The sequence below is a fragment of the Parus major genome, chromosome 2 (genome assembly GCF_001522545.3).
Source record: "Parus major isolate Abel chromosome 2, Parus_major1.1, whole genome shotgun sequence".
In the NCBI taxonomy this organism is placed as follows: Eukaryota; Metazoa; Chordata; class Aves; order Passeriformes; family Paridae; genus Parus; species Parus major.
This window is the reverse complement of record NC_031769.1, coordinates 124,588,029-124,612,278: the sequence shown is the minus strand read 5'-3', so window position 1 is coordinate 124,612,278 and position 24,250 is coordinate 124,588,029. Positions and strand designations below refer to the sequence as shown.

General features: G+C 38.1%; 1 long non-coding RNA gene across 1 annotated transcript; it reads right to left on the bottom strand.

Annotated features, from left to right (window-relative positions):
• Positions 1-5,470: 5,470 nt before the first annotated feature.
• On the bottom strand, positions 5,471-10,985 carry LOC107215289. The gene is made up of 3 exons (XR_001525143.3): positions 10,478-10,985; positions 9,466-9,567; positions 5,471-9,267 (listed from the first exon to the last, which is right to left on the bottom strand). It is a non-coding gene; the product is annotated as an uncharacterized LOC107215289 (long non-coding RNA).
• Positions 10,986-24,250: the final 13,265 nt, after the last annotated feature.

Here is a 24,250-nt window from a genome sequence, read left to right as displayed (position 1 = left end):
GCCTCTTAGAGAACTCTCTCTTCTCTCCAACACCTTCCCTTAGTTCTGATTTCCCCTTTTTTTTGTACCCCAGTTTGGAATGTTTAGGCTTATTTTCAAAAATATTTATTTTTTGTAAAGGTGAGTGGGTCTCCTAAGACACAGATAAGTATATCAAATATTATTAAATGTGACAGAACCCAGAAACTAACATGATGCATATTAAATTTAGTATTATTTTTCCATGAGAAGTAGTGAAATTTATAATCAGTCATTATTCAGACAAATGCAAAAAAACATAAATGAAGAAATTGTGCAGCAGCTCTGCATTCTCCTTTTTCAAGCTTATGATTTTTTTATTCCCACATCATATGATATGAGGCTCAGATTGTTGAAAAGTTCTTTCAAAGTTTTCAATGAAAACAAGGTGGCCAGATATGTGCACTCCTTTAACAAATTACCAGTTTGAATGTAGTATTTTTAAAACCCCCAGTACTACCAGGAGTTCATTTTCCAGTTCTCATCTGCACTGCTCCTTTAAGAGTTCAACCTTTCTTACAAAACTTTAAAAAATCCCCAAAAATACAGATGATACCTCTTGATTTGGAGACACTCTTTGTTCACTATAACAACTAATGGATGAGAATTTCTGTCACTATCTTTGGCAGTGCCTGGTCATGCAGAGATTTTTCTGATGGGAGACATGTAATTAAGCAAAATTTTAATTGGTGTAGTAGAAACACTTTTTTAGTAAGTTCATTAAGAAATATAAGAGGTACATATGAATGCTATTAAAAATCTCTGCCAAATTTTGATTACTTGAGAAAAGAATGTTCAAGGCCATGGAAAAACAATATGAATGTGAATTCAACTACTACTAAATTATCTTCTCATTTGTTGTATATAGCTTCCATATCAGTAATTGTTCAGCCTGTAATCCCTAAAAAAGCCATCTGTGTTTGGCTTTATCTTAGCCAACACTATGTTGACCCTCCTAATCAAGTCTTCATTTCCTCTCAGCTCTATTGTTTTAGCCTCACATTTGTTAATTAAATTAATTAATTTACTTAAGTTAAAAGCTATTCCAGCCTTCAGGCTGCAAGTGGTTTCCTTTGAATTAATACATTGCATAAAGCATGAGTATCAGCAGACTTCCAGATATCACTTCACTGAAAATGGATTTGTTCCAAATTCAGAACTGTTGCTCACCTCTTTATTTCCTGACAAACCCCTCCTATGTCCTCAGTCCTGAAATATATCAATTTCCTTTCATCCTCTGCTAGGGCAGTTTATCCTTTACAAAATGTTAAACCAACCTGAGGAACCACTGAATAGTTGACACTGCACAGCCATCACAAGTCTTTCCATCCTCACTCTTTATGCTGGCTGAGAACCAGCATTTTCTGTTTTTTAAAACTTTATAACTAAGATGTGACAGAAGCAACCTATCCACTCTGACAGGTTTCTATGCTTTCTTTGCTGGAGTAGAACCACAGAGACACAACAGGGTTTTTAGCAGCAAGCTAATGCTTTCATACTTATTCATTTCAGCATCTAGCTCAAGCTTGACAATTCCATGGAGATAATCTCCTCCCTCTTCAAATCTGCCCTTTTCAGTTGCCTAGCTCCTAACTGAAGTTGCTTCCCTAGCTCTAATAAGTGGATTTATTCTCACATTTTTCTCCCTCCAGAAAACCCTTAGCACCCAAATGGCTAAAAGCCTATTTTCGTATCTCTCAAAAAGCAGTGCTCTCCCTGGTCTATGACTGTCTCAGGAGCGTACACATGCTCTTGAACAAAACAGCATCCCACTCCCTGAGTCACAAAACTTCCCTGAACTCAGTCATTCTTTCTAAGAACTATTCTGTACCCTTCTGCCTTCTGACCCTACACACAGTCTTTATTTGCGTACAACAATTGTATTAAGGATATGTAGTTTTCCAAGTTCTATTTTTATGAAGGCTGCAATGATTCATGGTCCACAGACCATGAACAATTCACATTTTAGTCAGCACATACAGTGCTGTGTAGAAAACTGTCTGTTAGATTGCCTTGTCTCAAGTATTATTGCCTGGGTTTATGTTATTCTAAAACATATCAAAGAAAAGATATTAAAACTCCTCAAAAAAAAGTGCTTTTGTAGGGTTGTTATTTGTCCCATAGTACTTGAAACTGAAAAGGATGTAATCCACACTGAGGAAATTGAGAACTCCTGGTTTGTACAAAACTGGATTGGATGCATTATATATAGTTACCTCCAACAGCAGCTACTGAAAAAGCCTGTCAAACTCTGCCGCTGATAAGAAGGAATCTTGCAATTTATTTGAACAAAACCTTCCTGGTTTTTTGAAGCTGCAGGTAAAAGGACATGGTCCTTATGGTGTGGATGTGTAAACCGATAGGAGAGCAAGAACAGTTAATGCCCAGAAAGCTTTCCCAAGCTGCATCACCATGCAGTCTTGATGTAGGCATGGACTGAACAGCTTTACAGAGCCTGCTGGAGTACAGAGTACTGTTCCTTCCTCTGAAGCTCGTTACAAAAGAAGAACCACAGGAAACTTCTGCACTTGTAGCCTCCTACTTTTTTCCTTTGTGGTCTGGCAAATTCAGATATTCAAATTCAAATCACTCATAAATGTTAAATGAGCTTTCCTGAGCTATTGCACTTTTCTTTTTCCTCCCAGTCTGTTTTTCAGATAGAGCATTTTACCGCTCTACTTTTTTAATATTAAATGATAAACCTACAAAGAAATGTAGCAGAGTTAAACATGAAAATAATGTGTATTAACCTAGATAAATAGAGGCTGATTCTCAACTTATCAACCAGTGTTTGAGCCTGTTTGTCAAACATTTACTTTCCCTGACAAGAACATATTGATGTGAATAGTATGGGATGCTGATCTGAAAATGTGTTCTTGCACAAATTTGCTCTTCATCATGTTTACCATATACTTGAAACTCAAGGCATTTATAATTCATCCTCCTTATTTATTTGACTGTGAGAAATTAAGGACATATTTTGACAACCATAACAGTTTTTATTTCATTTCATGAATATTCATAATGAGTCACTGGAATTTTTTGCACAGTACAGTACTGAATGATAAATAATACATCTACTTCAGTCTGAACTTTCCCAGAATGAGCCCATGAAATTCAGTTTCCACAGCTTTTATTTTCTTAATAGATCACTTTTGTTGGAAAAACATAAGAAAGTGGTGGAAATTGGCAATAAAAATCCTACGGAATTAAAATGAACATTCATAACATCTTCTTTACTATATCTGTTCCACAGAAGATACACTTTTTTTTCCTTTTCTTTCATACTTTTTTTCTCCTTTTTTAACATCATATCATACTAAAAAGATGCAGATGTAGAATTTAATGCCATATGACACAAAGAGTCATAGCACCATTGTTAGAGAACCTGTGTTATTGTAACAGGTATATTCATATGGAGTCTGGGGGTAAGTGAAGTTGTAGTTGTAAATAGGTAACAAAATTTTCACATAGATTATGTGGTAGTAACAGAATGGAATCTTTTAATAGAACACAGAAAATAGAAGAAAATGTCTGAGAAAAATGTAAGAACAAAAATTAAAGTAATTAGTCTCCAATCATTGTACAAGCACTACCTTTATTTTACTTTGCTCTTCAAGTCTTTTCATTCTTAGGTATGTATATTTTTTTATTAGCCAACCCTAGAAACTTCACAGCTGCTACAAACCCATGTTGTCACAACAACAAATTCCTAGCAAGTAATACAGAAGAACTCCCAAATATTTTACTTACCCTCAAACACACAGTACATCACCACTGAAATGTAGCTGCTTAGGAACAAGGAACCTGGCAAATTTTCATTAAAATCCAATGATACACAACGGTTTAGGATGGGACATCGAAATTTTTTTCAGCAGGCAGACATGCTATGAAGAGTTTTATTTCCAAGGGTAAAGTTTCATTATTTTCTTTTAAAGATTATTCTTATGTAGAGAACAATGGGATTTTTAAGATCCTCAAGTTTTAAGAGCTTCATAGTAAGCAAATACTCATCATTAGTGCTGACTGAAGTGAGATGACACTTTGTGGTCAACTCCCACCACATCCTGGGAAGTCTTCCATTCAACTATTGCTTAGCTGGTGGAATCCAGCTTAGGGTATTGCATGAATTTTGAGCAATACAAGGAACTGAAATGTTGAATTAAATTTCCTGTTGTGGAAAGAATATTTTATCTGGAAAAAAAAATATGATTAATAATCTTCCATGGTTTAGGACACAAATTCCACTCTGCAGTCAGAAGAGATTTCTTCAAGATAACCTCATCCAAACTTAGTGTTGTTGAGAGCAAACCCCTCTAGTCCACAGAGTTCATTAACAGCAATGAGACAGCTTTGGTATATAGAAGTCACTGAAGCAATCAATATGTAAGGAAATAAATCAGAGGGAACTCTAGAAGACACCTCAATGGACACTTTTGTCTAAATCAGTGTGATTTATGAATCAGCTTTCAAACCCAGAAAAATATATAGATTTCCCACTACCAGTCAGTCATATCCTGTTTCTCAGTGAAAGCAAGAACATGTGCTTATTTTTATCCCCTGTAGGACAGAAAACTGGAGTGTTTGAGAATATTTTTTTGTCGTGGGCTTCAAGGGCAAAACATGTGGTTCAGAAAGAACCCACAAGTAGTGTCTATGATTTAGGAAATAAGCACATAGTGGGAGATTGAGGATATTCAGATAGTATAGCTTTTCAAAGAGAAGTACATTACTCTGGCTCATGACCACATTGACATTTCTTGAATATCTCCAGTGAAGGAGACTCTACAACCTCCCTGGGCAATGTGTTCCAGTGCACACTCACCCAGACAGTAAAGCCTCATATTCAGGTGGCATTTCCTGTATATCAGTTTCTGCTCATCACCTCTTGTCTTACTGCTTCATGCCACCAAGAAGAGCCTGGGAACATCCCCTTGACTCCCACCCTTCAGATACTTACAGACATGGATGAGGCTACCTCTCGATTGTCTCCTCTCAAGTTTAAACAGGCTCAACTCCCTAGGCTTTTCCTCATAAGAGAGATGCCCCAGTCCTCTCATCACCATTGTAGCCCTCTACTGGACCTGCTCCAGCAGCTCCATGTCTCTCTGGTACTGGGGAGCCCAGAACTGGACACAATGCCAGATGAGGAGTAAAGTAAAGATCACCAGATCTGAGTAAAGGGGCAGGATCACCTCGCTTGACCTGCTGGAACTGCTCTTCCTATTGCATCGCAGGATACCATTGTCCTTCTTGGCCACAAGAACACACTCCTGGCTCATGGACAGCTTGTTGTTCACCAGGACCCCCAGGTCCTTCTCCACAGAGCTGTTTTCCAGCAGGTCACTCCCAGCCTGTACTGGTGCCTGGGGTTGTTCCTCCCCAGGTGCAGCACCCTGCACTCACCTTTGTTGAATTTCAGATGGTTCTTCTCTGTCCATCTGTCCAGCCTGTCAAGGTCCTTCTGAAGGGCTGCACAGAACTCTGGAGTATCAACCCCTCCTCCCAGCTTTGTATCATCAGAGAACTTGCTGAGGAGGCCTCTGCCCCTTCATCCAAGCTATTGGTAAAAAGTTAAACAATATCGAGCCCAGTACTGAACCTTGGGGATCACCACCAGTGACAGGCCTCCAGCTAGACCTTGTGCCACTGATTACAACCCTCTGGGATCTGCTGTCCCAACCCTCTGGGATCTGAGCCAGTTCTCAAATCACCTCTTTGTCCACTCACCTACTCCACACTTCCAGCATTTGCCTGTGAGGATGTTGTGAGTGACAATGTCAGAAGTCTTGAAGTCAACGTAGACAATATCCACTGCTCTCCCCTCATCCATCCTGGTAGTTGCTCATCATAGAAGGCAATCAGGCTGGCCAAGTATGGTTTACTCTTAGTTAATCCATGCTGACTACTCCTGATCACACTTTTGTAATAGAAATTGCCTCCAGAAAGAGGCATTCCATCATGTTTCCAGGGGATAAAGAGAGGTGACTGATCCAGTAGTTCCCTGGATCTTCCTTCTTGCTCCTTTTGAAGCCTGGGCTAACATCTGCTTTATTCCTGCCCTCAGGTATCACTCTTGATTGACATGACTTTTCAAAGATGATTGTGAGAACCTCACTATGCCTGTCCACCAGCACTCATGAATGGATCCCATCAGGGGTCATGGACTTGTGTATTTCAGTTTTGTCTAGGTGCTCTCTAACCCAATCCTCTTTGACAAAGGTTTTTTCAACATCCCTTTGTCCTGATCTCTTGTGCCAGAGATCCTTAGTGTTGGTCTTGCCCATGAAGACCAATACAAAAAAGGCATTTAGTAACTCTGCGGTCTCTGCACTCTGTTACCAGGGCTCTCTCCTCCATTTAGTAATGGACCCACATTATCCTTACTTTTCCTTTTGCTATTGATATGTTTGAGAAAGCTCTCCTTGTTCTCCTGGATGTCCTTGGCCAGGTTAAATTCCAGATGGGCCTTGGCCTTCCTTGTCTCATTTCTACTTACTCTGACAACCTCTTTGTATTCATTCCAAGTTGCCTGACCTGCTTCCATCTCCTGTGTGTTTCCTGCTTACACCTGAATAACAACAGAAGATCTTTATTCATCCACACAGGTCTCTTTCCTCCTTTACCTGATTTCTTGCTCATTGGGATGCATCTTTTTTAAGCCTGGAAGTGGTCCTTAATAATCATCCAACTCTCTTGGATCCCTCTTCCCTGCATGGCCTGTTGTCATGGGATTTTTCCAAGAAGATCCCTGAAGAGAATAGAGTTATCTCACCTGAAGTCCATGGCTGCAATCTCTATGTGCCATCCTGCCTCCTCCCTGACTGATACTGAACTCCACAATGTTACAGCTGTTTCAGCCAAGGCTGCCCCACAACCTTCACATCTCCAGTGAGGCCTTTCCTGTTTGTTAGTATGAGGCTGAGCAGCAAACCATTCTTTCTGGGGTCCATGACTACCTATGACAAGAATCTGTCATCAGTTCTTTCCAGGAACCTCACAGACTATTTGTTTCACTCTGTTGCTTCTCCAGCAGATATCAGGGTACCTAAAGTCCCCACAAGAACCAGTTCCTGTGACTTTGAGTCTGCTTCAAGCTGCCTCCAGAAGGCCTCATCCACTTCCTGTTCAGACAACACCCACAACAGCATCACCATGACAACAACACATGGCACAGCAGGGTCAATGTGACCATTTGGGCAAATCATTAGTTATAGCGATCTTTTTATAGAAACAGTGACGCAGGTAGTCTGAACCTACATATTTTGAAAGAACTATTCTTAAATTTACCAAAGTCTCAAGATGCCAGAGATGCGGGCTGAAGAGTTAGATCAGTGTTTTTCCTCTCATGATACCAGAATTCACACAGTTTGAAAACAGTCACTTTTAAGTACAGTTATTCCTACTGCTCCCCTCCCCAGCAAAGGTGTGCTTACAAACATCACCTAAAAAACTAAGGGAGGGACAGCCTGAAAGCTGCATCTCTGGCACCTGTGATACATCAGGGACTGGAGGAGGGAATTTTGAGCAATGACTGCAAGGGCAAATCCAAAAGGGAAGGGAAAAGAAAAATAGAATCCTGTTTGGGTTTAGTTATCAAAATTTGCTTTGTAGATGTAAGGTAACAAAAGTAAACATATGCCTATGTATCTAGCCAGAGCTTTAGTTCATTCACAATCAGATCAGCAGCATTTTTCCTTATCAGAAATTTATTTTTTTCTAACAGTTTCAATAATATCAGTTGGGTGGAAAAATTTTGAATCAACATGTACCTCACCACCACATGTGCAACTATCTCAGGATGCCCCTTTTGAGCATTTGGGCTGCAATATGGGTGTTTCATGCAGTTGTTAGAAACTGTTTAAAGGAAATGCAAAATAATTTGGGATACAAGATTGCTGCAAACAAAATTAGGGTTAGTGTCTCAAATAATGGCTCACAGTAGATATGATTCACACAAGCTAGGCTTTGTGTAGTCTTTTTCTTCTCTGGGTAAGGATTTGGTGTGGGGTTTCTTGCATGTTGTTAGTGTAAAATTTTATTTCTGAAATGAAAGATAGATTTTCAGTAATCTCTCAGAATTTTTAAATTCTTTTCTCTTATTGATTCTTATTCTGCATCCTCAGTGGATTTAATATATGCGTTAAATTCATTCTGTTCTCTCTCTTAAACTCACATGCCTGTAATGCTATGGTATTATTTGTGAATGCTGCTGGCCCTGGACAGCTGCAGTTTCATTACAGGCTTATGAAAACTCTAAGAAAATGCATTGAAAAGTTAATTTTCTTAACAGCTCCTTTTCTAGCTCATTTTCTTTTTTTAAAAACAGCCTTTATTTAGGAAGCAGTAATAATCACAAACAGCTATTTTACCTCCACTCTCTATGTCAGATTGCTGAAAGGTGTGGAGTTGGCAAACATTGCATGACTCAGCCTGATATCTCAATCAGACTCCAGGATAACAATAGATTGACCTTAAGGAAGTGGCATTACAGAGAACAAAGAAAATCACACAGAAAAAATAGGAAGGAAAGAAGGAGATGAAAATAATAGAAAATCCTTTGAAATAGAGAGCACCTTCCCTGCCCCCCTTCCAGATTATTTTTTTTTGTCCAGAGGACTGTGTAAGTAGAGGTCTTCTAAGGGCTGCTTCTTTCCTGTGGGGGACCTTCTCCATGGTAGACAAACACAGGAATTTTTTCTTTAAAAAACACAATATTAGGGGATCTCTAAAAATTTAAATGAATCTCTAAAAATTAATAGTGTTTCAATTAATTAATTAATTAATACAAGGGCATTCAATTTGTCTAAATGCAGTTCAGATCAAACCTGGTTTTTGTTATAGTCAAACTTAAGTTTAGATAACTTCTCACTTGTTTTGGTGGTGGGGAGAGAAAGAACTGATACCGGTGAGCCCACAGAAACAAGACAACAAGACAATCTCTGAAAAAATTCTCATTTTCAAGCAAGGCCCTGTAAAAGACAGTTGGATTTACAGCTGTTTTCCCTTCAGCACTTGCCTTCTCAGTATTCCCTGGGACAATCTCAGGCTCCAAAAGAGCCTGTGAGACCTGCCCAGGAGATGGAGCCAATCCCACTGCTCAAACTTATACTCTTACAGGGTTTTCAAATAACATTTTACAGGGAGACTGAGAAGCTTCAATGTTTCTGATTAAACACTGAGTTGTGATGCCTTTGAGTATAGGGTCAAATAATGTGAACGCTGTGCAGTTCCTTCCCACGCATACCCCTGAAAGAGGAAGAGTAGAGAGATGCATTGGAGGGGCTAAAATACTGCATGTTTTATCCTATTAATCTCCTTTTTATTGTTATGTTATTACATTTAATTTTATTATTTTTTATTATTTATTATTTATACATTTTTATTTTTATGCACATAGCAATACATATTGTCCCTCTGTGGTCTGATATTTGGTTTTGATAATACCTTTTGCCTCACTGTGGCCTGAAGCTTGAACAGAACCTCCTGAGGTCTTCGGTCTCCAAAGTCCCCACTCTACTTAATTTCAGCCTTTCCAAATGGCACCTGCTGGATTTGAAACCCAAAAGTATTTAATTTTAGTCTCAAGGGTATTAAGGTAGATTATCACATTTACTATTTAAAATATCTAAGGAGATAATGCAGCTGATATTGAAGAATGATCTTTCACAAGGCTTTCATGTCTTTAAACGCGGGGTCTTACTGATATTTTGAAGAACATTGCACCTTCTGTTCATGAGAACAGCACTTAAAATTCACACATTTCAAGCTAAGAACCATTACATGGTTATGTAGCTTTTTTAAAGCTGGAAGAGACTTTTTGATATAATAATATTATAACACCATCCACAGCTTTTTACACAGCTGAGCTCAACTTCTACTTGATTAAAACTTTACTGGCTGGAAAGATCTTACTCTGAGGAAGAGGGTCTTACTCTCCCAGCTTTTTTAGAGGTAATCCTCTGCAATTTACATAGTCCTTTTAAAATGGGCACCAGGAAGCTTTCTAACCAAACTGCCAGGAGGAGTTAGGTGTGACAAAATGCAACCGAGCAAATGTAGTATAAATACATAGGAAGAAAATACAAGTATCAGAGCCACAACTGTTCCAATCAGCTATGCTGGGGCAATTATATAAAAAGGGAAACAAAACCCAACAAAATGTATTGGTCTTTCATAATTACTGGGGACAATTTATTAAAAATTATCTTATTTCTAAAGAACAGCTAAATATAATGTAGGTGCAAACCTTAAGGCCTGCTTAGTCATCTCAAAAGGTAACAAGGCTTTACTTCTCACAGAGTTAGAAGGAAAGGAAGCATCAGTTCAGCTCTACAAGCACTAGTGTACTACTTCTTTCATAATTTTATGTCCCCAGTCTGAGTAAAGCATGACTCCAAGAGTAAGAGATTTTAATTTTATGCAAGACTATACATGTTAGTGTGATTTTTTCACTTACCTTTTCCTTCTGTTTGCAGAGTGAGCGATAAGAATTAACTCAGCTTTTGCTTTGAAACAGATGACAAGGAAAGCAGAGAGAGCTTATGTTTGTGAGCTTGATAACTGACTTGCAAACTTGTAGGGATGTGGAAAATTCCAAGGGCTACTAATTACCATGTAGAATAATTAATTTAATTAATCCTAAGTTTCCTTTGTAAAACGTAGAAAGAGGATCTACCCTTCCCTTAATAGGAAGCAGCTGTTCATTAAACAAGCCCACAGAAAAACACCTTTTAAGTACTATTCCAGGAGCTGAATTAATTTCATTTTAGACTCCACCAAAGAATATGATATTTTTTTCCTTAGAGCTGGATGAGTTAGCACAGCCCAATGTTCGTGATCCAAGTACAAGCCTGTACACACACACATGCAGGGAGTCTATGGAGGCAGCTCAGGCAGTTGCAGGAAGCACCACAACTGAGGAACACTCTGGGTACAAACAGCCAGTCCTGATGCTGGACACAGAGGATCACCTGTAAAGAGAATAGAGGATAGACTGTACTTAGGTAGTACTTAGCCTTGCAGCCTTTAGTCAGTCTTATCACTCATATTCATATATTTCACATGAAATCCGTATGTCTGGCATGAATGAATGAGATCTTAGACTATGATCTGTGTGTGTACATTTCTTGCTTTCTTTACCAGTATCCACAACTCTGTTGATGATAATGGCTGTTTTCTGTTACAGAAGTGCTGACAGAAATCAAACACAATTGCTGCTTTCCTTAATCCCTATGTGATCTCCTCCTTTAGTGTCATAAACCAGTTAATTAAATTTCCTAATACTTCCATGAAAACTGGTGATAGTCTGATACATTTTATGACAAATTTTGTTTCAGAAGTACAATTAATTAGCAGCAAACTTTTAAAGGTCACAACAAAATTTTTGTAGAAACAAATTTCACTGTTGAGCATAGGACTGAAGAAACTTAAACCAGTTTGCTTAAATTTATCTTGGTGGGTCTCACAAGGCAACTTTAAGTAAAAAAATGAGGGGATAGAGTTCACTCACTTTTTTAATTGGAATTAATTGTTGCAGTTGAGCAGCATTAAATTTAACAGATCCAGGACTTAAATCTTTGGAATTCTACTTTCCATAAATCAGACTCTAGGAAGTTTCCATTTCTGCTTGTCAGCCATTCAGTAGATACACGGAAGACCACAAATAAGAAACTCTTTATAGCTCAGACTTTTACTTTTGAAATGTAAGATATGTCTATCATTCACTGATATTTATTCTCCTCAATAGTACAACAGACATGCAATTTTAGCTACAAAAGCAGCTCTACTGAGAGCAAGGGAGAAACACAGATACATAAAAATAGTATATGCATATGTGACTGGTATTCCTACCACCACAACTGAAGCCTTGGAAAAATATTTAATTTCAGGAAGATTATCATGGAGAAAGGCTTTCATTAGGTAGAGTTTCAAAACAGACATTCAGAATTATTACACTAATAAATCCAGGGAAAAAAAAAACCAACTTTTTGATGCTTTCCAAGTTCCAAATTTAAAACAAAAATGAAATGATCTTATGAAAATTATAACCTCAGATTTATATCAAATGGTGTGCTTGCATGTAAAAAGAGGTATGTATCAGTTTCTCCAGAACCTAAACAACAACACCATGTGCAAATATCTGTTAGAAGGCACTGGCAAGTGTGTCACCTATTCTTTGGAGACCTTAAATCAGACATTAGATGTGGGATGCATCTTGCTAAAAGTTTTGAATTCTTTTGGGTAGTTGATTCTGAAATATTTAAATACAGTTTCAAAGCTAATTACTAAAGCACATTAGCAGTAGTTACACAACAATATAGCTTCATTATGGCCTATAAAGTATTTTTCCAAACACCCATTAGGATGCAAATCCAGTCTTTGTGTGTTTGAGCCCATTGATGTGCAGGCATTTGGGGTCATTACACCTGTGGTCACTTATGGATCACTGAACTCTGTGACTGCCGAATATTCTATCAGTGAAATGTGATGAGAACACTAGGTTTTATGACAACACATAAACACAAGAAATTTGCATTAGAGGAAATAAAAAATTATCAGAAAGTAAAAACGTTTCTGTGAAAAAGTACAGACCAGAAAAATAGTGGTATTAGAAAATAGAAATAAAAAGAACACTTCAGGAGAGTTTCTATAACTTGCAGTCTCAAAAAAGATCTATCTTTTGATTTGGAAATTATTTGAAAACACGACTGTCAAAAGCAAAAGTGTCAATAGCAGCTACTGACATAATGGAGGGAGAAGAGAAGGCATTAAGGAAACACTCCATTGCTTACAGTGATTGTTTAAAGACACTGATAGGTTAGCTTAGCCAAATAAATTCAGTCTCCTTTTCACTTCAACATCATCTTCTTCTTGAGGCAGGCATGTCTGCATCCTTCTCCTCACTGTGAGAATTAAATGCAGCTCCCAAGCTGGTGTACAGGTTGCTAATTTGATCCTCAGCAGAGTATGCCCATGCCCCACAATGGATACATGGTGGAGAGCAGTGCTTCCAGGTAGCTAGTCCTAATTGTACTGTCTCTTATACACATCTGCCCCACAATGGATACATGGTGGAGAGCAGTGCTTCCAGGTAGCTAGTCCTAATTGTACTGATTTACAGTGACTCATTACATTAAATAAGCCTCCTAAGTAAGTGTCTCCCCTCCCACATTTACTTTTCACTTATCAGTGATTAAGTAAACAGAAATAATATCTGGGAATGGGACCATAGCTACCATTATGTCTATCATTTTATCAGAGTGTAGGATTGGGAGTAGCTATAATGATTGTACCAAAAATGTACTGATAGAAGGTAAATAACAGCATGAAATGGACAAGAAATTAATTTAGATATTAGACAACTTAGAACTATATGAAAACTAGTGGTACTAAAAGCACTAGATATTGTCTCCTTACAGTTTCTACCTGATCTTGTAAGGGGTGATCAATCTGAGTACAGTGGAAACTTTGAAATACTTGAAGTGATATGGACATTCATTCAAGATCTTCAAATTATTTCTTTAGTAGCACAATATTCCCTGGTTGACATCTAAGTAGATAATGAGGCAGTAGAGGGGATCAAGAGAAAGACTTACTTGATAGTCCAAGTGGGAGGGACAAAAACAGAAGAAAATCTGGTTAATAAGGAAGGGCCATAGGTAATGACCTAAAATTTGTGAGCAAGAAAGAATAAAATGTCTCAGAGAGCGATCTATCATAGCCAGATTTATGTTCAAAATTATGGACATTATAACAATTAATAAAAATATTAGGTAACATATGGGGGGTTTTTGTTCACTTAGATTTTTGGACTGGATGTTGACATTCAATGCAGCACTGGATAAGAATCATAGGAAGCAAAGTCAGATTAGACATTGTTGGTGGAGAGACAGCAGAGGAAATAACTTGGGACACAGTTATATAAATGGCTTATCAGGTAGCAATTTATAAAGAAACATGATTAAGTTTGGAGGCAACAGGATCTTTGTCATACTCCTTGTTGAACTTGCTGAAAACAAACACCATGTACATTAACTTGAGATTTAGAGAAACATCCAATTTTTTTTTCAGAAACCAATGAATCCTACACATTTTTGTGATTTCCTGGTGGACATTGTTAAAATGATATCTGATTTCAGCTTCCACTAAGGAAGTGACTTGTCTACCTTACTGATGCTATCAGCTCTCTGTGGGGGCTTTTGTTCCTCTCCATAATCCAGAGGCCTTCATGTCTGCTTCATCTTTGCTGCTCATTTTTTTGATGCTCACTCAAAACTGTGTTTCTCAGTGATGGCTGATGAACTGCTAGCATTTATTCCACTTGGTGCATCCACTTCCTTACAGTGTTGTGAATCAAGAACACCTTTTAAGAAACTGCAGTGTTTAATAACAGGTCTGTGGAGACATGGATGGTCACCTAGAAATATGCCAAAACAATTTCAGGCTGACATTTCATTTCAGAGACATTATTTGGTTTCATGTGCTTAGTTAAATATTTCTGTTACTCTCAGCCTCTAAATAGGTACCTGCATGAGATTAAACACAAATGATGGCATCATCAAGTATGTTTTAAATTGCTCTCCACTGACCACCAAAACTAGAAGCCATTTGTTGAGAGGGGAAAACAATGTTTCTAGTTCACTGAGGGCTTAAAAGAGCCCCTGATGGGGTCTCTTCCTTTGTCCAATATCCACCTGTGAAATTCTTAGCAGTATGACATTGTTGCACAAGTGAGTACTTCTTTTCATATCCTGATCTTATTTGCACCAATTATTCAGATGACACAACAAGAAGAGATGAGCAGGTAATCATGTCTGTAGGTGATGCTTCTGGCCAACTGCAGTTTTGAAAGAAACTGTGTTTCTTGCTTGTTCTTCCACTGATAAGGTCAAATCCAAATGTAGGTACAAAATTTTGTGTGGGACTTTTGCCATGGAATTTGCCAAGACAGACACCAACTCAGGGACTTTCAGAAAGTGGGTATTAAGAAGATTTCCCAATCACATATTAACTATCCATTGTTAATGTTAACATGGTGCCTCCTGGCGACTCTGGTTATTCTGGTTATTCTGTAAATGTGAGTCATCATCCCACACATAAAGAGCAAGAAGCACAATTCTATTTTCAAATAGACTTCCTGATCAAACACAAATTTCCCTAGGTTTCTGTGAAGCCTAGATATCTCTCTCTGCAGAAATTTGTTCTCATTCTTGACATTATTAGGTTGGATAAATTCAACTTTTGCTGTGAATCCTGCAACTCAGCAGAGCTGGATATTCATTCTCTACATAGACAACTGTAACCTCTTAGTTTTTTATCAACTCGGTGGACTTTTATTGCCATTTCTCCCTTTTTGGTCATCCCCCTTCTAAGTGTTAATTTCTATTTCAGGCTTGAAATAATCATACCTTGCTTTGTGAAATGCATACAGTTCAGGGGGGAATACACCAAAGATTATATATTAGAATAGGGTTTTCCATCGTACTGTCTGGAAATCCTTGAGATCTGTGGATTATTTCATAGGAAGCCTTTAAAAGGCAAGAAAATAAAATTCCTATATGCTGGGGCAGGTACGCAAATGTTTCTGGGATGAACACACCTTTATTAATCCATACCTGTGTCACAAATATGTAGGAGTTCAGAGATCAAAAGAATTTGGAAAAAGTCATAAGAGAAGCTGCTAAAATGTGGCTACTACTTGGATCCAATCAGTAGGTTTTCTTCCTCAGTAGAAAGCTCAGAGAGAAAATCGTTGTGTTCTCACAAAAAAACCTTGTTGGATGTAGTTGGTATCATGACCCATATATGTAAAAAATCACAAAATATCACACAAGGGCTTTGTAATTTCTGAAGACCTGTTTTATAATTTGTATTAAGGTGCATAAATTTTATCATTGTTTGCCATATTCTTATGATCACTTTTACCAGCAAGACTTCCTCCATCATTCTTGAACTATTGTTAGACATATACCATTCAATATTCAATAGGCATTTAATGTTCTACAGTTTAAGATTCACCATAAGTCTTTGGCAGATGTATGTAATGGTGAAAATGTATTCAGAATAGGGTAGGGAGCACTGAGTGTATTAATTTTTTTGGTAAAAGAATGAGAGAAGGGAAAAGAGAAATATAGATAATATTCTTCTGTGTCATCAGTGACATTCAAACAGGGACCACTTGTAACCTAACTTCAAAGTAGAAAAATTCCTCTAAGTGTGGCATTGTTGTCTTGTCACATACTTATTTTACATATTGTTTAAGCATCAATCAAACCAAGAAGCATTTTCTGAGCTATCATATTTTTAACTCATTTCCTCTTGAAAAACTGCTTTCAGGAATGAAATCTAGATTTAGGCATTGGAGGGATGTGAATAAAAAGGAATATATTTCTTTTAGTCTAGCTCTTATCATGACTGAAATAAACATGTCTTTCCTCAGAATACTTCAGTTAAAAAAACTAAATCTTAAGATATGCACAGTCTATAGCAAACAGTAAAGCTAGCCAAGAATCCAGTAGCTCAAAAAACAAAAGTGTAGGGAATAAAAGAAGAGACAGAAAGGTCAAGATAAGAGAAGACTATGCTGTTCTGTGGAAAGGATCCAGTGCCTCTGACACCCACATGTAAATACTTCCCACAAAGTAGAAAAGTTTCAGCTCTGTGTTCCCAGTGGCAGAATGACTTTGGTGGCTCATCAGCTCTTGGAGCCAAGACAGGACAATGGAACCTGTAAGGCCCAGGCATGGGTCAAACAGTCAGAGAAATAAAGCACGTGGGAAAGGAAGCAGGAGTCAGAGGAAGCAGGAACAGGCAGGGGGGCTCTGTTTACTCGGAATCCAAGTGACTCAAAAGACTCAGCACATGACACTAAGAATATTATTCTATTTTTTTAAGGGAATATTTGTTTAGGTGAAGATTAAACTAAGAAATTTCTGATCTATGGGAACAGGATCCCACAATGTATTATTACTCACTGTGCAGGGCTATTTCTCTGAAACAATACTGGAGGTCTAAAAATGTGACAGGAAGGACAGTTACATAAAACATTTTTAATGGAATTTAAAATTCCATGTAGTCATGTGCTTGCAATCCCTTATTCAAAAAATTTTGTTTCAGTAGCTCTAAATACTTTGTTTTCTGGTATTAAGATTCTCCTGTTGATTTTTCAAAGCTGAAAGAGTTTAAAGGGACATTTGTGAGCTTGACTGAGCTACTTGTGAAAGCACTCAGAAAGAAGTAACTCAAGCTTTTTCACTGCTTCCCACACACAGCTTCTCCTTACACAGAAAGAAAACCTACTTCTGTTAACTGCAGCAACCACTAATGGTATTCGATGAGGATCAAGGGAAAAATTTGTTCTTTCCCAGGGATTTTTACAATACTGATGGAAAAGGTCATCTTTTTGTGGCTTTTATTATGAACATACATTTTTAGAATAGCTACTTTCTGCCTTCCTCTGACCCACTGCACTGCTCAGACAGAAGTCTGATCACAAATTTCCACTGTCCTGGGCTGAGAGCATCAGAGAAACTCATCTCTGTCTTCTCTTGATTTTAGTCAGCAAATAAATAAATGTACATCAAGACAGGACATTTTTTGTTTACTTAGTTTGGAGCATGCTGATAAGTGAAAGTTTGTTATACTTTATCTGCTACAATGTATGGCAACAGTGTGAAATTATAAAAGGAATGTCCTTTAGGATAACTTCAGACTTTTCAATGGTAATTTGTGGGTTACTCTTTTTTTGTTTTTTTTATTTAACAATAAAGAAAGAAGGCAGGATGGAGAAATAGTTATAAAGGGAGAAAAAGAAGAGTAAGACAAATTTTCAAAAGCAATCCTTCATGCAAAAGGCTCACCTTGTGATCACCGATTATTGACTTTCACGTCCTGAATGGGAGAATCCCTAAATCACTAGCTTCTGCTTTTCTGGATACAATACCCCACTTTATCTCTGTTACCAAAGTCAAATTACACAGGAGAAGATCCCAGGGGAAACTCTAAATCTCTGGCCCTCCTGAGGTGTTCCAGGGTGTCAGCAGAATGTGCCCTGTTTGCCCTTGCAGCAGTCAGTGAGGAGAGCTGACAGGGTGAGGAGTGTGCAGATCAAGAGGCTGATGAGTTTAGGCATGTTGAGAGTTGTAGAGAATCTATCTGAACCCCCTTTTCATCCCATAGGCACAAAATTCTGGCTAAATACCCAGCCCCTGAACTCCCACAGCTTTCTGGGGGGTTTGATACTTCTGAACCTGGCACCACTTCTTTCTATGATTTAGCCAAAATACCTCAGAAAGGCTACTGCTGGCAGCATGGCATAGAGAAAGGAGTGACTCCTGTCCTGCCTGCTCTGCCTGAGAGAACATCTGCATTAAGCAGGGGGCTGGGGACCCTATTGGAAGCCTCCTCCAAGAGGTAAAAGTAGCTGCTTACCACTAGCAGTGAGCTGGGAAATAACAGTAAAACTCTTCAATATTAGCTGTGCTTTCACACACAAATTATTTATTTTGGCCTTTCTAGGATGAAGTACCCACACAATTTTGGCTGGTAACACCTGAAAGAAACATTCTGCCTGTGGACACCTTGGCATCTATGTCACATAATTTTCTTCTCTTTTTCTTTTATTGCTACAAGCAATTACCAAGGGAAGTGTTGCTTTTGAACAATTCATCTGTGCATGCTGTTTATATCTGAAATAGAAATCCTCAGCTTTTGACCAAGCTTGATGGGGATCATAATCCTTTTTTACTAACACAGATCCCTGGAGATCAGACTCTCACTCTGTTGTTGCTATTGCAGAAGCCAGTGAGGTCAGATGAGACTCCTACAGCAGGTGGAGAACAAGCAGTAGGAGCTGCTAATCTGTTAGAAATCAAACACTGCACCTTGTTATACATGATTATGGACCTGTGGTGTTTTATGCTGTATGTGCTATGCTACTGAACTTCTGAGGCAGTGAGCCCAGTTTATCATCACACTGAGCCTTATCTTGTACTCAAGGAATGCTGCTCTCTGGGCTGCTTTAAGCTCACATGTAGCTGTGACTGCCTGGGACCCCAGAGCATCAGGCTTTCTGCAAGGTTTGTCCATTTTAAACATTCTGCTCCTGTGCTAACCTTGAAGGCCCAGCAAGACTGTGCTGTCTAGGCTTTTAAGATTTAGCCCTGCTGAGCTGTACACACCTCACCTGTGAAAATATTTGACTCTGTGATTTTTGGACTGCACACTGCAGTTCTTCACACCACACAAACAGGAGTTCCTATAGGACTTAGTTTGAAGTGTGTGATAGAAGAACATACAGGTCCCCTCTGTATTCCTGTAGGAAAGTCATCTCAGTCCTGTCCCCTCACTTTCTGTGTTTGCCTCGTTGCTGTCTGTTCCTGCCAGGGAGCAGGTCATGGACCTGCTGGTGCACTGCTCTGATCTGTCACTGAACGCCTTAAAGAGCTTTTAGGGTGACATTTTTACTGCTTTTGACGAGATCTTAGATGCAGAAACAAGAGGTTCTTTGCTGTGCAAAACACCCTCTCTTAGCTCCCTTTCCATGGAGATTTTACCCTTTTGTTTTCCTCACTTTTTCTCTGATGTGCTCTGAAAAGAAATTGCTGCTTTGTAGTGTTTGGTAACAGACTACTGAAGAACAAATACAAGCAAAAGTGGATGGCACCTTTGATACTGTAAAGGCAGAAAAATTGCAAATTAAATACTGTAGTATTATATAACAGCTCAGCAAACCAGACTTGTTTGTTCATTATTTTAAAGATTAAGCTGTTTAAAAGAGAAATTCCTAAACTGTGAATGAGAAACACACATTTTTTAGTGTAAACTGTTAGTTCCCACAACAACATTAAATGGTGTGGTTCTGTCACTTCCCAGGATGTTTTATTATATGAAGTGCATACCATTAGTGGCAGATATATTAAATAAAATTTCCTTTCATCTTGTACATGCTCGTTGCCTGGTGGTTCTTCTTCAGGGATGTCCTTTGAGTCCTTTATCTGCTGTCTCTATTTGCATATGCATTGTTGCTAATCACACTCCCCAGTGACTGGCCTTTTTATTTTGCTGGAATACACTTTTTTCACTACAGGAGTGGCTGCTGCTGTTACCCTGTGATCTGCACAACCAGTGTGTGACCCCATAACCTGAGATGACTTTATAATTTGAGACTATAGGAAGAGGATTCTCCAGGAATGTCACGCTACCACTGAGCCTGAGGATTTTCACCAGGTTCCCCAGCAAAATATCGGTAATGAGAAGTTGCAGGAGAGAAAATCTGCAGCTGAGCTCACAGAGATGACTTAGAAAATGAGCTAAATCTAGTGCAAAAATATAGTTCTCAGTCATCATTTTTTCTGTAGCAATGTCAACTATGTTTTTGATAAATAAAAAAATTGCATGCTGTAAAAGAATTGAGTCCTGCAAAACAGTAAGCAACCTTGAAAACTTTCCTTTTATCTGTCATTTCTAAAGTTCTGAGATAGGCTGTTAAAGCTTCTAGAAATATAAAAGCTGAATCCCTGTAAAGTGTGTGAAATAGCTATTCATGGAGACAGAATATTGATTCAGGGAAAATTAATACCATCTTTGAAAAAAACAAGGTCAAAAGGCTTAAAAAATATTTTTTTCCTTACATTTAAACAGGCAAGGGCATGATTTAGCACAGATGCCTCATCTCATCCAAAACCTATTCTATTTCATGTTGAAACATAGAAAAAAAATAATGTGTCAGTTCTTAATTATATTTTTACTTGCTTCTGGCATTTTGGTTTGTTTGGTTTGGGTGTCTTTTAATTTCTAGGATTTAATTCCACGTCTACTACACGAAAGCACAACCTGTGTGAGGTCTCCACTTCCCCAAGATTAAGCTGTTGCCTCTGGGACAGAGAGAGGAACTATAAAGTGCTGTATCAGGGAGTTTCAGATCACCCTTTTTCACACAGAATATACTGGTACTACACAAGAAACAAAAGAGTGGTTCAGCTGGCAAAAACAACAATCTCAAGGCTTTTACTATGGGCTACCCACAGGAGGATCCAAGTCAAAAATCAAATTAAACCAATAGGACTTTTTCTTCAGCAAAGATTAGAGCAGGTATTTAGGTATCTTCTTAACCTTCTTTTTTTAGCAGAGGCTCAGTTTAGGGACAATCCTGGGTTTTCTCTGTGGGGCAGGGGCAGGACCACTTCAAAGTCAAAGTGCCTTCCCTCCAGTACCATCTGTCTGCAGCTCTCAGTGCTACACAAGAGTGGAAATGAGCCTGTACATTCTCATAGCATAACCAGGAGGCTGGGATAGCACACTGTAAAATTAAAATTGATTTCTGGTTATTTGGCTCAGCTACACTTACTCCTTTTGTGAAGTCACTAAAAGCCAAGTAGAAATGTGGAAATCATGACTCCAATAGCTTTTCTTTGCCTGACTGTAAGGACACCCTGGAATTTTTAAAGGATGTGTGACACCCTGCATGTTTCAGGTCATTTGTACTGCAGGGTCCCTAAGGAAATAGCAGTAATCAACTTAATGAGTGCTAACTTATTCTCTCTCAAGAGGGGCAGCTGCTCCAGAGATGTTGGCAGGAGAGTTTGTTCCCCTCTTACAGCATCCCACTGTTTGTTTCTGCTCTGCCTCTATATTTAAGTGTTCATGCCAAAGGTTATCCGTGGAGCTGAAATTAACTTCAAGTTCTCCCCTACATGATACCACATAATGTGGAGTGTTATAAAAGATAAAGAATGGGAAGGCTTCTGTCCTACTGGCCTATAAATAAAATATTTGTGTGTTAGGGCAGGATAGGCCTTTTGGCCTCAGTATGATAAAATTGTAGAGACTAGCCCCAGAAGACTGCATTATCACAGATGTACAGTAGCCCAGAAATAACTCATCAGAAGGAATGAGTGAGCTGCAGTGTTGCAAAAGAAAGGTAAAATTTCTGGAATAAGATGTTAAATATGCCTTTTATCTCTACAGCCCACACTAGATGCAGCATGTGAATACACATGGATGCATGTAAACATAACATCCTGAGGTTCAAAATATGTCACTCCTTCTAACCAAGTTATTAAGTTCACTATTTTAAATACCTCTGTAATTTCACTTTTGCCTGGCATTTTCAAAAACACTCATACTTTACCTTATTCCCTCACTGATATGAGAAAACTTGCAAATTTATGGCACTTTTGGTGTGTTTTCCCCTGAGCTGGCACACAAGCAAGGGTGGAGCTTTTGTTACTTTGCACTGAACTCTCTCACAGAGTGGAGAAGAAGGACACATCTCCATTTATGTATTATACATAACATATGATTTTTAACAATGCTTTCCATAAGCTCTAGTCCTCTACACCATGGTCTGCAACTGAAAACTATCTATCACATGAGCAACTACAATAATGCAGCTACAGGTATTGATGATCCTCTGTAATTACACAACATTCCATAAGACACAAATTCAAAACTAGTGAGCTGGAATTTCTACAAAAGGGATCTCCTCAGGGCACAAATTAGCTAAAGAATATCAGCTTTTTACCAACCAAGAACATTTTTTTAACAAATGGAATAATTTAGGTAATGGTAAAAGGTATGAGGAAATTGATTGCTGTTGAATTCGTTTCAATAAAATATTATTCAAATACTGGCCAAATTAACTGACCTGACCTTGACTGAAAGAAGGAATAAACCATAATACATGACCCAGTGCTCAGTGCTATTGACCCAGCAGAATGGATAATATACAGTTATCTAATGCAGCACATCCTGTGCTCAGAGCTATGAACTCATTCACACAGAATAATTTATTTGGTTATAGAAAAAGCTCTTAGAATTAACAAATGGCTTCTTATTTCTTTTTCCTCTCTTCAGTACTACCAGCACTGCCCTTTGTGCACAGTTAAGTGCTACTTGACTTGAAATGTAAAGAAATACCATCTCACAGCTGTCTCTACCCAGGCAATTTGCCATTAAGTGAAGCCTGCCAAAGCAAAGGTTTTGGCATAAGGCAGGAGTAACTTGTTGCAGTGGCCTGAGAAACATGTAGAAGCCTCACTGAATGCCAATATGTTCAGTGCTACCACTGCCACGAGGGAGCTCACTGTAGAACACACCACAGCTCCTGTGCTGTTAGCAAAAACATTGAATGGCTGACTTCAGAGAATTTGTTATGGGTTTAAACTGTGCAGCAATTACAGAGCCTTGAAGGAATGTTTGTAAAGTATACCTTCCCCTCTAGTTACCAGGATTTAATTATTAACCTCAAATTTCATTAACATAATGAGTCCCATCCCTTTCACTGTGCCTCTAAATTGCTCACAAAATTACTAAAAGAAATTTTGATATTGTAACAAAGACCTGGCCACAAACATTACAGAATGTAATGAAGTAAAAGAATGTAAAAGTAAAAGAATGATTCTTTCATGTTGGTAAAATTCATAAGATCTTAAAATTCACATTTTAAAGGAAGTAAGACTGAATCAGATTTTAATGATGGTGACATTAGTAACAAAAGGTGCATGCAATTTATGCAACCAAACCTTTACAACAATCTGCAACAAAACCTCTGTATCTGACTGCCCTTTTAACAATAAAGGGCAATGTCAATTCAATATTGACATTGGAACACCAATATTTCCCACAGAAACTACATTTTCTTAATATTTTTGTTTATAAATTCTAGGGTATCAGGTTAAGAGGATATCCTCTCTCTAAATAATGGACAGTCCAAATATTTGCCTGTCTCCAAAAGAAACACAATACCTATTAGCATAAAAGATTCATTTCTATTTAATACAATATGCTCTTTTCAAGCTTTGTAATGTCAAATCTTTTCCCAAAATATTGCAATTGTCCACAATGTTATATACACCACCATTTCTCTCACAAGTAAAACACTGAACTTATCTCACATGGCTCTTTCACCTGTAGGTTCATCAGCATAAGGAGGCTTTTTTAACACATGTTTGAGTGCGTACACTCAACATGTACAAAATATACACATTTTGTAGTCTATATCATGTAATGTAGAATATTATTTCAAGTAATGGTAATGTTTTCATCTCACAGCTTCATCAATGTTGTTGCAAAACTGAAAATGTATTCTCCCAGCAATACTCCATAAAATATTTTCTAGTACCTAAGATAGTTTTCAGCTCTGTAACACTTTGAAAGATTTGTGAAAATATTACTTTCTTGCTTAAAGCATAACATTAAAAGTTCTGTCATGCACTGACTGTGATGAATA